The following is a 13,995-nucleotide window of genomic DNA, read 5'->3' on the forward strand; positions in this document are numbered from 1 at the left end:
AACGTAGGAGTGGCTTCAGGACAAGTCTGTGTATGTCCTTGAGTGGCCCAGCCAGAGGCCGGACTTGAACCCGAAATGTGTCTCTGAGAGACTGGAAAATAGCTGTGCGGCGACGCTCCCCATCCAACCTGACAGAGCTTGATAAGATCTGCAGAGAAGAATGCGAGAACCTCCCCAAATACAGATGTGCCAAGGTTGTAGCGTCATACCCAAGAAGACTCGAGAGTGCAATCACTGCCAAAGGTGCTTCAACAAAGTACCGAGTAAAGGGTTTGAATACTTAACAGGCAGTTAACACACTGTTCCCAGGCCGTCATTGAAAATAAGAATATGTTCTTAATTAACTGACTTGCCTGGTTAAATAAAGGTTAAAAAAAAAAAAAGTCAGTTAAAGAACACATTCTTATTTTCAATGACAGCTGCCTTGTTCAAGGGCAGAACGACAGATTTGTCAGCTCGGGGATTCTGTCATGCGACCTTTCGGTTACTAGTCCAACGCTCTAACCACTAGGTTACCTGCCTCTAACCGCTAGGCTACGCTGCCTCTAACCACTAGGCTACGCTGCCTCTAACCACTAGGCTACCTGCCTCTAACCACTAGGTTACCTGCCTCTAACCACTAGGCTACCTGCCTCTAACCACTAGGCTACCTGCCTCTAACCACTAGGCTACCTGCCTCTAACCACTAGGTTACCTGCCTCTAACCACTAGGCTACCTGCCTCTAACCACTAGGCTACCTGCCTCTAACCACTAGGCTACCTGCCTCTAACCACTAGGTTACCTGCCTCTAACCGCTAGGCTACGCTGCCTCTAACCACTAGGCTACCTGCCTCTAACCACTAGGCTACCTGCCTCTAACCACTAGGTTACCTGCCTCTAACCACTAGGCTACCTGCCTCTAACCACTAGGTTACCTGCCTCTAACCACTAGGTTACCTGCCTCTAACCACTAGGCTACCTGCCTCTAACCACTAGGCTACGCTGCCTCTAACCACTAGGCTACCTGCCTCTAACCACTAGGTTACCTGCCTCTAACCACTAGGTTACCTGCCTCTAACCACTAGGCTACCTGCCTCTAACCACTAGGCTACGCTGCCTCTAACCACTAGGCTACCTGCCTCTAACCACTAGGCTACCTGCCTCTAACCACTAGGCTACCTGCCTCTAACCACTAGGCTACCTGCCTCTAACCACTAGGCTACCTGCCTCTAACCACTAGGCTACCTGCCTCTAACCACTAGGTTACCTGCCTCTAACCACTAGGCTACCTGCCTCTAACCACTAGGCTACCTGCCTCTAACCACTAGGCTACCTGCCTCTAACCACTAGGCTACCTGCCTCTAACCACTAGGCTACCTGCCTCTAACCACTAGGCTACCTGCCTCTAACCACTAGGCTACCTGCCTCTAACCACTAGGTTACCTGCCTCTAACCACTAGGCTACCTGCCTCTAACCACTAGCCTACCTGCCGACCAATAGATTGTAAGGATATAGGTAGGGACTTCTGCTCTCAAAAGTTGAACTTAGCCTTAACTTAGAGAATGTGTATGATATTGTCTGTTTGCATGAGTTTCTGTTCATTTACGGATTAACTTCTCTCTTCAAGGAGCTGGCTGACATTACAGTGTGTGTGTGTGTGTGTGTGTGTGTGTGTGTGTGTGTGTGTGTGAGAACGTTTATGTAAACTACTTTAACATGGTGGATCTAGTATAATATAGTAGTATAAGCCACCGGGGGATTTACTACTGCCGACTTGGGTTGGAGAGATGCAACACACCAAATGCACGCGCATATGCAAGGACACAGACACACACATAAACACACACACAGACACACACACACAGACACGCACACACACACACACACACACACACACACACACACACACACACACACACACACACACACACACACACACACACACACACACACACACACACACACACACACTCACACATAAACACACACACAGACACACACACACGCGAACACTCACACATAAACACACACACACACACACACACACACACACACACACACACACACACACACACACACACACACACACACACACACACACACACACACACACACACACACACACACACACACACACACACACACACACACACACACACACACACACATATTTAGGCACACAGACACACATACACAGACTGTTCTCTCCTCTAACTGTTTTCTAGGGGAGTTATTTGGCAGTAACAATGTGTCCTCGAAGAACTCTCCAGAAGTGGCAGACAGGGAGCAACTCTTGCCTTTCGCTGCGCCAGTAATCACCAAGATTTAGAAACACTGGACAGACTGGCTGAATTACAGATGAAATATTGATTGATTACCTATATCCATCTGTCTGTGAAAAAAACAGACACCTTTCAAAAATGAGTCTAAAGTTGACACATTCTCACATGATCAAGAAATAACTGCTTTCTATTGGCTGAATATGTTCTGGGGCGGAATATGTGTGATGATTTGGGAGTTGGCCAACCGTAAAGACAGGGTTCCCCGACCTATCACAATGAATCATGAAGTTCTATTTTAAATTCTGTTCTATATTGCATCATGTTTTTATTTGCATATTTGTTGTGATTATTTCAAACACAATAGAACCCTATCCCCATGGTCTAAAGTAATGTACTACATAGAACCCTATCCCCATGGTCTAAAGGAATGTTCTATATAGAACCCTATCCCCATGGTCAGAAGGGCTCTGGTCTAAAGTAGTGTACTATATAGAACCCTATCCCCATGGTCAGAAGGGCTCTGGTCTAAAGTAGTGTACTATATAGAACCCTATCCCCATGGTCAGAAGGGCCCTGGTCTAAAGTAGTGTACTACATAGAACCCTATCCCCATGGTCAGAAGGGCTCTGGTCTAAAGTAGTGTACTACATAGAACCCTATCCCCATGGTCAGAAGAGCTCTGGTCTAAAGTAGTGTACTACATAGAACCCTATCCCCATGGTCAGAAGGGCTCTGGTCTAAAGTAGTGTACTACATAGAACCCTATCCCCATGGTCAGAAGGGCCCTGGTCTAAAGTAGTGTACTATATAGAACCCCATCCCCATGGTCAGAAGGGCCCTGGTCTAAAGTATTGTACTACATAGAACCCTATCCCCATGGTCAGAAGGGCCCTGGTCTAAAGTAGTGTACTACATAGAACCCTATCCCCATGGTCAGAAGGGCTCTGGTCTAAAGTAGTGTACTACATAGAACCCTATCCCCATGGTCAGAAGGGCTCTGGTCTAAAGTAGTGTACTATATAGAACCCTATCCCCATGGTCAGAAGGGCCCTGTTCTAAAGTAGTGTACTATATAGAACCCTATCTCCATGGTCAGAAGGGCTCTGGTCTAAAGTAGTGTACTACATAGAACCCTATCCCCATGGTCAGAAGGGCTCTGGTCTAAAGTAGTGTACTATATAGAACCCTATCCCCATGGTCAGAAGGGCTCTGGTCTAAAGTAGTGTACTACATAGAACCCTATCCCCATGGTCAGAAGGGCTCTGGTCTAAAGTATTGTACTACATAGAACCCTATTCCCATGGTCAGAAGGGCTCTGGTCTAAAGTACTGTACTACATAGAACCCTATCCCCATGGTCAGAAGGGCTCTGGACTAAAGTAGTGTACTACATAGAACCCTATCCCCATGGTCAGAAGGGCCCTGCTCTAAAGTAGTGTACTATATAGAACCCTATCCCCATGGTCAGAAGGGCCCTGTTCTAAAGTAGTATACTACATAGAACCCTATCCCCATGGTCAGAAGGGCTCTGGTCTAAAGTAGTGTACTATATAGAACCCTATCCCCATGGTCAGAAGGGCTCTGGTCTAAAGTAGTGTACTACATAGAACCCTATCCCCATGGTCAGAAGGGCCCTGGTCTAAAGTAGTGTACTACATAGAACCCTATTCCCATGGTCAGAAGGGCTCTGGTCTAAAGTAGTGTACTATATAGAACCCTATCCCCATGGTCAGAAGGGCTCTGGTCTAAAGTAGTGTACTATATAGAACCCTATCCCCATGGTCAGAAGGGCTCTGGTCTAAAGTAGTGTACTACATAGAACCCTATCCCCATGGTCAGAAGGGCTCTGGTCTAAAGTAGTGTACTATATAGAACCCTATCCCCATGGTCAGAAGGGCTCTGGTCTAAAGTAGTGTACTACATAGAACCCTATCCCCATGGTCAGAAGGGCTCTGGTCTAAAGTAGTGTACTATATAGAACCCTATTCCCATGGTCAGAAGGGCCCTGGTCTAAAGTAGTGTACTATATAGAACCCTATCCCCATGGTCAGAAGGGCCCTGGTCTAAAGTAGTGTACTACATAGAACCCTATCCCCATGGTCAGAAGGGCCCTGGTCTAAAGTAGTGTACTATATAGAACCCCATCCCCATGGTCAGAAGGGCCCTGGTCTAAAGTATTGTACTACATAGAACCCCATCCCCATGGTCAGAAGGGCCCTGGTCTAAAGTAGTGTACTACATAGAACCCTATCCCCATGATCAGAAGGGCTCTGGTCTAAAGTAGTGTACTATATAGAACCCTATTCCCATGGTCAGAAGGGCCCTGGTCTAAAGTAGTGTACTATATAGAACCCTATCCCCATGGTCAGAAGGGCCCTGGTCTAAAGTAGTGTACTACATAGAACCCTATCCCCATGGTCAGAAGGGCCCTGGTCTAAAGTAGTGTACTATATAGAACCCCATCCCCATGGTCAGAAGGGCCCTGGTCTAAAGTATTGTACTACATAGAACCCTATCCCCATGGTCAGAAGGGCCCTGGTCTAAAGTAGTGTACTACATAGAACCCTATCCCCATGGTCAGAAGGGCTCTGGTCTAAAGTAGTGTACTACATAGAACCCTATCCCCATGGTCAGAAGGGCTCTGGTCTAAAGTAGTGTACTATATAGAACCCTATCCCCATGGTCAGAAGGGCCCTGTTCTAAAGTAGTGTACTATATAGAACCCTATCTCCATGGTCAGAAGGGCTCTGGTCTAAAGTAGTGTACTACATAGAACCCTATCCCCATGGTCAGAAGGGCTCTGGTCTAAAGTAGTGTACTATATAGAACCCTATCCCCATGGTCAGAAGGGCTCTGGTCTAAAGTAGTGTACTACATAGAACCCTATCCCCATGGTCAGAAGGGCTCTGGTCTAAAGTATTGTACTACATAGAACCCTATTCCCATGGTCAGAAGGGCTCTGGTCTAAAGTAGTGTACTACATAGAACCCTATCCCCATGGTCAGAAGGGCTCTGGTCTAAAGTATTGTACTACATAGAACCCTATTCCCATGGTCAGAAGGGCTCTGGTCTAAAGTAGTGTACTACATAGAACCCTATCCCCATGGTCAGAAGGGCTCTGGACTAAAGTAGTGTACTATATAGAACCCTATCCCCATGGTCAGAAGGGCTCTGGTCTAAAGTAGTGTACTATATAGAACCCTATCCCCATGGTCAGAAGGGCCCTGGTCTAAAGTAGTGTACTACATAGAACCCTATTCCCATGGTCAGAAGGGCTCTGGTCTAAAGTAGTGTACTATATAGAACCCTATTCCCATGGTCAGAAGGGCTCTGGTCTAAAGTAGTGTACTACATAGAACCCTATTCCCATGGTCAGAAGGGCTCTGGTCTAAAGTAGTGTACTATATAGAACCCTATCCCTGTGGTCAGAAGGGCCCTGGTCTAAAGTAGTGTACTACATAGAACCCTATCCCCATGGTCAGAAGGGCCCTGTTCTAAAGTAGTGTACTATATAGAACCCTATCCCCATGGTCAGAAGGGCTCTGGTCTAAAGTAGTGTACTATATAGAACCCTATCCCCATGGTCAGAAGGGCTCTGGTCTAAAGTAGTGTACTACATAGAACCATATCCCCATGGTCAGAAGGGCTCTGGTCTAAAGTAGTGTACTACATAGAACCCTATCCCCATGGTCAGAAGGGCCCTGCTCTAAAGTAGTGTACTATATAGAACCCTATCCCCATGGTCAGAAGGGCCCTGTTCTAAAGTAGTGTACTACATAGAACCCTATCCCCATGGTCAGAAGGGCTCTGGTCTAAAGTAGTGTACTATATAGAACCCTATCCCCATGGTCAGAAGGGCTCTGGTCTAAAGTAGTGTACTACATAGAACCCTATCCCCATGGTCAGAAGGGCCCTGGTCTAAAGTAGTGTACTACATAGAACCCTATTCCCATGGTCAGAAGGGCTCTGGTCTAAAGTAGTGTACTATATAAAACCCTATCCCCATGGTCAGAAGGGCTCTGGTCTAAAGTAGTGTACTATATAGAACCCTATCCCCATGGTCAGAAGGGCTCTGGTCTAAAGTAGTGTACTACATAGAACCCTATCCCCATGGTCAGAAGGGCTCGGGTCTAAAGTAGTGTACTATATAGAACCCTATCCCCATGGTCAGAAGGGCTCTGGTCTAAAGTAGTGTACTACATAGAATCCTATCCCCATGGTCAGAAGGGCTCTGGTCTAAAGTAGTGTACTATATAGAACCCTATTCCCATGGTCTGAAGGGCCCTGGTCTAAAGTAGTGTACTATATAGAACCCTATCCCCATGGTCAGAAGGGCCCTGGTCTAAAGTAGTGTACTACATAGAACCCTATCCCCATGGTCAGAAGGGCCCTGGTCTAAAGTAGTGTACTATATAGAACCCCATCCCCATGGTCAGAAGGGCCCTGGTCTAAAGTATTGTACTACATAGAACCCTATCCCCATGGTCAGAAGGGCCCTGGTCTAAAGTAGTGTACTACATAGAACCCTATCCCCATGGTCAGAAGGGCTCTGGTCTAAAGTAGTGTACTACATAGAACCCTATCCCCATGGTCAGAAGGGCTCTGGTCTAAAGTAGTGTACTATATAGAACCCTATCCCCATGGTCAGAAGGGCCCTGTTCTAAAGTAGTGTACTATATAGAACCCTATCTCCATGGTCAGAAGGGCTCTGGTCTAAAGTAGTGTACTACATAGAACCCTATCCCCATGGTCAGAAGGGCTCTGGTCTAAAGTAGTGTACTACATAGAACCCTATCCCCATGGTCAGAAGGGCTCTGGTCTAAAGTAGTGTACTACATAGAACCCTATCCCCATGGTCAGAAGGGCTCTGGTCTAAAGTATTGTACTACATAGAACCCTATTCCCATGGTCAGAAGGGCTCTGGTCTAAAGTAGTGTACTACATAGAACCCTATCCCCATGGTCAGAAGGGCTCTGGTCTAAAGTAGTGTACTATATAGAACCCTATCCCCATGGTCAGAAGGGCTCTGGTCTAAAGTAGTGTACTATATAGAACCCTATCCCCATGGTCAGAAGGGCCCTGGTCTAAAGTAGTGTACTACATAGAACCCTATTCCCATGGTCAGAAGGGCTCTGGTCTAAAGTAGTGTACTATATAGAACCCTATTCCCATGGTCAGAAGGGCTCTGGTCTAAAGTAGTGTACTACATAGAACCCTATTCCCATGGTCAGAAGGGCTCTGGTCTAAAGTAGTGTACTATATAGAACCCTATCCCTGTGGTCAGAAGGGCCCTGGTCTAAAGTAGTGTACTACATAGAACCCTATCCCCATGGTCAGAAGGGCCCTGTTCTAAAGTAGTGTACTATATAGAACCCTATCCCCATGGTCAGAAGGGCTCTGGTCTAAAGTAGTGTACTATATAGAACCCTATCCCCATGGTCAGAAGGGCTCTGGTCTAAAGTAGTGTACTACATAGAACCCTATCCCCATGGTCAGAAGGGCTCTGGTCTAAAGTAGTGTACTACATAGAACCCTATCCCCATGGTCAGAAGGGCCCTGCTCTAAAGTAGTGTACTATATAGAACCCTATCCCCATGGTCAGAAGGGCCCTGTTCTAAAGTAGTGTACTACATAGAACCCTATCCCCATGGTCAGAAGGGCTCTGGTCTAAAGTAGTGTACTATATAGAACCCTATCCCCATGGTCAGAAGGGCTCTGGTCTAAAGTAGTGTACTACATAGAACCCTATTCCCATGGTCAGAAGGGCTCTGGTCTAAAGTAGTGTACTATATAGAACCCTATCCCCATGGTCAGAAGGGCTCTGGTCTAAAGTAGTGTACTACATAGAACCCTATTCCCATGGTCAGAAGGGCTCTGGTCTAAAGTAGTGTACTATATAGAACCCTATCCCCATGGTCAGAAGGGCTCTGGTCTAAAGTAGTGTACTATATAGAACCCTATCCCCATGGTCAGAAGGGCTCTGGTCTAAAGTAGTGTACTACATAGAACCCTATCCCCATGGTCAGAAGGGCTCTGGTCTAAAGTAGTGTACTATATAGAACCCTATCCCCATGGTCAGAAGGGCCCTGGTCTAAAGTAGTGTACTACATAGAACCCTATTCCCATGGTCAGAAGGGCTCTGGTCTAAAGTAGTGTACTATATAGAACCCTATTCCCATGGTCAGAAGGGCTCTGGTCTAAAGTAGTGTACTATATAGAACCCTATTCCCATGGTCAGAAGGGCCCTGGTCTAAAGTAGTGTACTATATAGAACCCTATCCCCATGGTCAGAAGGGCCCTGGTCTAAAGTAGTGTACTACATAGAACCCCATCCCCATGGTCAGAAGGGCCCTGGTCTAAAGTAGTGTACTATATAGAACCCTATCCCCATGGTCAGAAGGGCTCTGGTCTAAAGTAGTGTACTATATAGAACCCTATCCCCATGGTCAGAAGGGCCCTGGTCTAAAGTAGTGTACTATATAGAACCCTATCCCCATGGTCAGAAGGGCTCTGGTCTAAAGTAGTGTACTATATAGAACCCTATCCCCATGGTCAGAAGGGCCCTGGTCTAAAGTAGTGTACTATATAGAACCCTATCCCCATGGTCAGAAGGGCCCTGGTCTAAAGTAGTGTACTATATAGAACCCTATCCCCATGGTCAGAAGGGCCCTGGTCTAAAGTAGTGTACTATATAGAACCCTATCCCCATGGTCAGAAGGGCCCTGGTCTAAAGTAGTGTACTACATAGAACCCTATCCCCATGGTCAGAAGGGCTCTGGTCTAAAGTAGTGTACTATATAGAACCCCATCCCCATGGTCAGAAGGGCCCTGGTCTAAAGTAGTGTACTATATAGAACCCTATCCCCATGGTCAGAAGGGCCCTGGTCTAAAGTAGTGTACTATATAGAACCCTATCCCCATGGTCAGAAGGGCCCTGGTCTAAAGTAGTGTACTATATAGGGTCAGAAGGGCTCTGGTCTAAAGTAGTGTACTATATAGGGCTCTGGTCTAAAATAGTGTCCCCATGGTCAGAAGGGCTCTGGTCTAAAATAGTGTACTATATAGAACCCTATCCCCATGGTCAGAAGGGCTCTGGTCTAAAGTAGTGTACTGTAGAAAACTAACATGGTCAGAAGGGCTCTGTGGTGGTTACTTATCCTATCCCCATGGTCAGAAGGGCCCTGGTCTAAAGTAGTGTGGAGAACCCCATCCCCATGGTCAGAAGGGCCCTGGTCTAAAGTAGTGAACCCCATCCCCATGGTCAGAAGGGCCCTGGTCTAAAGTAACTATATAGAACCCTATCCCCATGGTCAGAAGGGCTCTGGTGGTGTACTATATAGAACCCTATCCCCATGGTCAGAAGGGCCCTGGTCTCCTAGTGTAATCTGGAGAACCCTAATGGTCAGAAGGGCCCTGTCTAAAGTGGTTTTGATCCCTATCCCCATGGTGTAATCTGGAGAAAGTAGTGTACTATAAGAACCCTGTGGTGGTTTTGATCTCTCTCCTGGTGTAATCTGGAGAAACAACATATCCCCTGTCAGGTGGTTTTGGTCTCTCTCCTGGTGTAGAACCCTATCTGGAGAAGGGCCATAATCTCTGTAGTGTTTTGAATCTCTCTCCTGGTGTAATCTGGGCTCTGGTCTAAAATAATCTCTGTGGTGGTTCTGATCTCTCTCCTGGTGTACTGTCTGGTCTAGAAACTAACATATATCTCTGTGGTGGTTTTGATCTCTCTCCTGGTGTAATCTGGAGAAACAACATAATCTCTGTGGTGGTTTTGATCTCTCTCCTGGTGTAATCTGGAGAAACTAACATAATCTCTGTGGTGGTTTTGATCTCTCTCCTGGTGTAATCTGGAGAAACAACATAATCTCTGTGGTGGTTTTGATCTCTCTCCTGGTGTAATCTGGAGAAACAACATAATCTCTGTTTTGGTTTTGATCTCTCTCCTGGTGTAATCTGGAGAAACAACATAATCTCTGTGGTGGTTCTTATCTCTCTCCTGGTGTACTGTCGAGAAACTAACATCATCTCTGTGGTGGTTTGATCTCTCTCCTGGTGTAATCTGGAGAAACAACATAATCTCTGTGGTGGTTTTGATCTCTCTCCTAGTGTAATCTGGAGAAACAACATAATCTCTGTGGTGGTTTTGATCTCTCTCCTGGTGTAATCTGGAGAAACTAACATAATCTCTGTGGTGGTTCTTATCTCTCTCCTGGTGTAATCTGGAGAAACTAACATAATCTCTGTTTTGGTTTTGATCTCTCTCCTGGTGTAATCTGGAGAAACAACATAATCTCTGTGGTGGTTCTTATCTCTCTCCTGGTGTACTGTGGAGAAACTAACATCATCTCTGTGGTGGTTTGATCTCTCTCCTGGTGTAATCTGGAGAAACAACATAATCTCTGTGGTGGTTTTGATCTCTCTCCTAGTGTAATCTGGAGAAACAACATAATCTCTGTGGTGGTTTTGATCTCTCTCCTGGTGTAATCTGGAGAAACTAACATAATCTCTGTGGTGGTTCTTATCTCTCTCCTGGTGTAATCTGGAGAAACTAACATAATCTCTGTTTTGGTTTTGATCTCTCTCCTGGTGTAATCTGGAGAAACAACATAATCTCTGTGGTGGTTCTTATCTCTCTCCTGGTGTACTGTGGAGAAACTAACATCATCTCTGTGGTGGTTTGATCTCTCTCCTGGTGTAATCTGGAGAAACAACATAATCTCTGTGGTGGTTTTGATCTCTCTCCTAGTGTAATCTGGAGAAACAACATAATCTCTGTGGTGGTTTTGATCTCTCCTGGTGTAATCTGGAGAAACTAACATAATCTCTGTGGTGGTTCTTATCTCTCTCCTGGTGTAATCTGGAGAAACTAACATAATCTCTGTTTTGGTTTTGATCTCTCTCCTGGTGTAATCTGGAGAAACTAACATAATCTCTGTGGTGGTTCTTATCTCTCTCCTGGTGTAATCTGGAGAAACTAACATAATAATGTTTTGGTTTTGATCTCTCTCCTGGTGTAATCTGGAGAAACAACATCATCTCTGTGGTGGTTCTTATCTCTCTCCTGGTGTACTGTGGAGAAACTAACATCATCTCTGTGGTGGTTTGATCTCTCTCCTGGCGTACTGTGGAGAAACCAACAGGCTGGGACAGACATATACTCTACCTTACACTGGCCTTATGGAAACAAATGCAACCGGTCTCAAGGACACACGGACGCACACAAACACCATAATAATAGGAATATTGACTGTAAAGATATATATAATAATATTGACTGTAAAGATATATATAGTAATATTGACTGTAAAGATATATATAGTAATATTGACTGTATAAAGAAATATATAATAATATTGACTGTAAAGATATATATAGTAATATTGACTGTATAAAGAAATATATAATAATATTGACTGTAAAGTTATATATAATAATATTGGCTGTAAAGATATATATAGTAATATTGACTGTAAAGATATATATAGTAATATTGACTGTATAAAGATATATATAATAATATTGACTGTAAAGATATATATAATAATATTGACTGTAAAGATATATATAATAATATTTACTGTAAAGATATATATAGTAATATTGACTGTATAAAGAAATATATAATAATATTGACTGTAAAGATATATATAATAATATTGGCTGTAAAGATATATATAGTAATATTGACTGTATAAAGAAATATATAATAATATTGGCTGTAAAGATATATATAGTAATATTGACTGTATAAAGATATATATAATAATATTGGCTGTAAAGATATATATAGTAATATTGACTGTAAAGATATATATAGTAATATTGACTGTATAAAGATATATATAATAATATTGACTGTAAAGATATATATAGTAATATTGACTGTATAAAGAAATATATAATAATAGTTACTGTAAAGATATATATAATAATATTGGCTGTAAAGATATATATAGTAATATTGACTGTATAAAGAAATATATAATAATATTGACTGTAAAGATATATATAATAATATTTACTGTATAAGGAGATATTGACATAAGCAAAGGGCTTATGTCCACACACCCCATCACTCTTGGAGGGAGACTGAGGAGGCTTTGACCTGAGCAGGCAGGACTGTCAGGGGTCAAGCCCCATTGCAACCTCCCTAGTAACCTATCAGTGGCCTGGTGGCAGAGGTGACTGGGTGTTTAGGGGGTCAGTTAATGATCCCCTAGTCAAGGCCTATCCAACCATGTTCCTAGAGAGATACCCTCCTTTAGGTTTTAACTCCAACCCTGTTCCTGGAGAGATACCCTCCTTTAGGTTTTAACTCCAACCCTGTTCCTGGAGAGCTACCCTCCTTTAGGTTTTAACTCCAACCCTGTTCCTGGAGAGATACCCTCCTGTAGGTTTTAACTCCAACCCTGTTCCTGGAGAGCTACCCTCCTGTAGGTTTTAACTCCAACCCTGTTCCTGGAGAGCTACCCTCCTGTAGGTTTTAACTCCAACCCTGTTCCTGGAGAGATACCCTCCTTTAGGTTTTAACTCCAACCCTGTTCCTGGAGAGATACCCTCCTTTAGGTTTTAACTCCAACCCTGTTCCTGGAGAGATACCCTCCTTTAGGTTTTAACTCCAACCCTGTTCCTGGAGAGATACCCTCCTGTAGGTTTTAACTCCAACCCTGTTCCTAGAGAGATACCCTCCTTTAGGTTTTAACTCCAACCCTGTTCCTGGAGAGATACCCTCCTTTAGGTTTTAACTCCAACCCTGTTCCTGGAGAGATACCCTCCTGTAGGTTTTAACTCCAACCCTGTTCCTGGAGAGATACCCTCCTTTAGGTTTTAACTCCAACCCTGTTCCTAGAGAGATACCCTCCTGTAGGTTTTAACTCCAACCCTGTTCCTGGAGAGATACCCTCCTGTAGGTTTTAACTCCAACCATGTTCCTAGAGAGATACCCTCCTTTAGGTTTTAACTCCAACCCTGTTCCTGGAGAGATACCCTCCTTTAGGTTTTAACTCCAACCCTGTTCCTGGAGAGCTACACTCCTGTAGGTTTTAACTCCAACCCTGTTCCTGGAGAGCTACCCTCCTGTAGGTTTTAACTCCAACCCTGTTCCTGGAGAGATACCCTCCTGTAGGTTTTAACTGAACCCTGTTCCTGGAGAGCTACCCTCCTGTAGGTTTTAACTCCAACCCTGTTCCTGGAGAGATACCCTCCTTTAGGTTTTAACTCCAACCCTGTTCCTGGAGAGATACCCTCCTTTAGGTTTTAACTCAACCCTGTTCCTGGAGAGATACCCTCCTGTAGGTTTTAACTCCAACCCTGTTCCTGGAGAGATACTCCTTTAGGTTTTAACTCCAACCCTGTTCCTGGAGAGATACCCTCCTGTAGGTTTTAACTCCAACCCTGTTCCTGGAGAGATACCCTCCTGTAGGTTTTAACTCCAACCCTGTTCCTGGAGAGATACCCTCCTGTAGGTTTTAACTCCAACCCTGTTCCTGGAGAGCTGTAGGTTTTAACTCCAACCCTGTTCCTAGATGATACCCTCCTGTAGGTTTTAACTCCAACCCTGTTCCTGATACCCTCCTGTAGGTTTTAACTAACCATGTTCCTAGAATACCCTCCTTTGGTTTTAACTCCAACCCTGTTCCTGGAGAGCTACCCTCCTGTAGGTTTTAACTGTTCCTGGAGAGCTACCCTCCTGTAGGTTTTAACTCCAACCCTGTTCCTGGAAACCCT

The 13,995-nt window shown here is 44.6% G+C and overlaps 1 long non-coding RNA gene across 1 annotated transcript; it reads left to right on the forward strand.

Annotated features, from left to right (window-relative positions):
* The first annotated feature begins 12,571 nt into the window (after positions 1-12,571).
* LOC127909611 (uncharacterized) lies at positions 12,572-13,762 on the forward strand. The gene is made up of 3 exons (XR_008072208.1): positions 12,572-12,748; positions 13,308-13,393; positions 13,605-13,762. It is a non-coding gene; the product is annotated as an uncharacterized LOC127909611 (long non-coding RNA).
* The last annotated feature ends 233 nt before the right edge of the window (positions 13,763-13,995 follow it).

This window comes from Oncorhynchus keta, chromosome 19, assembly GCF_023373465.1.
Source record: "Oncorhynchus keta strain PuntledgeMale-10-30-2019 chromosome 19, Oket_V2, whole genome shotgun sequence".
Lineage (NCBI taxonomy): Eukaryota > Metazoa > Chordata > Actinopteri > Salmoniformes > Salmonidae > Oncorhynchus > Oncorhynchus keta.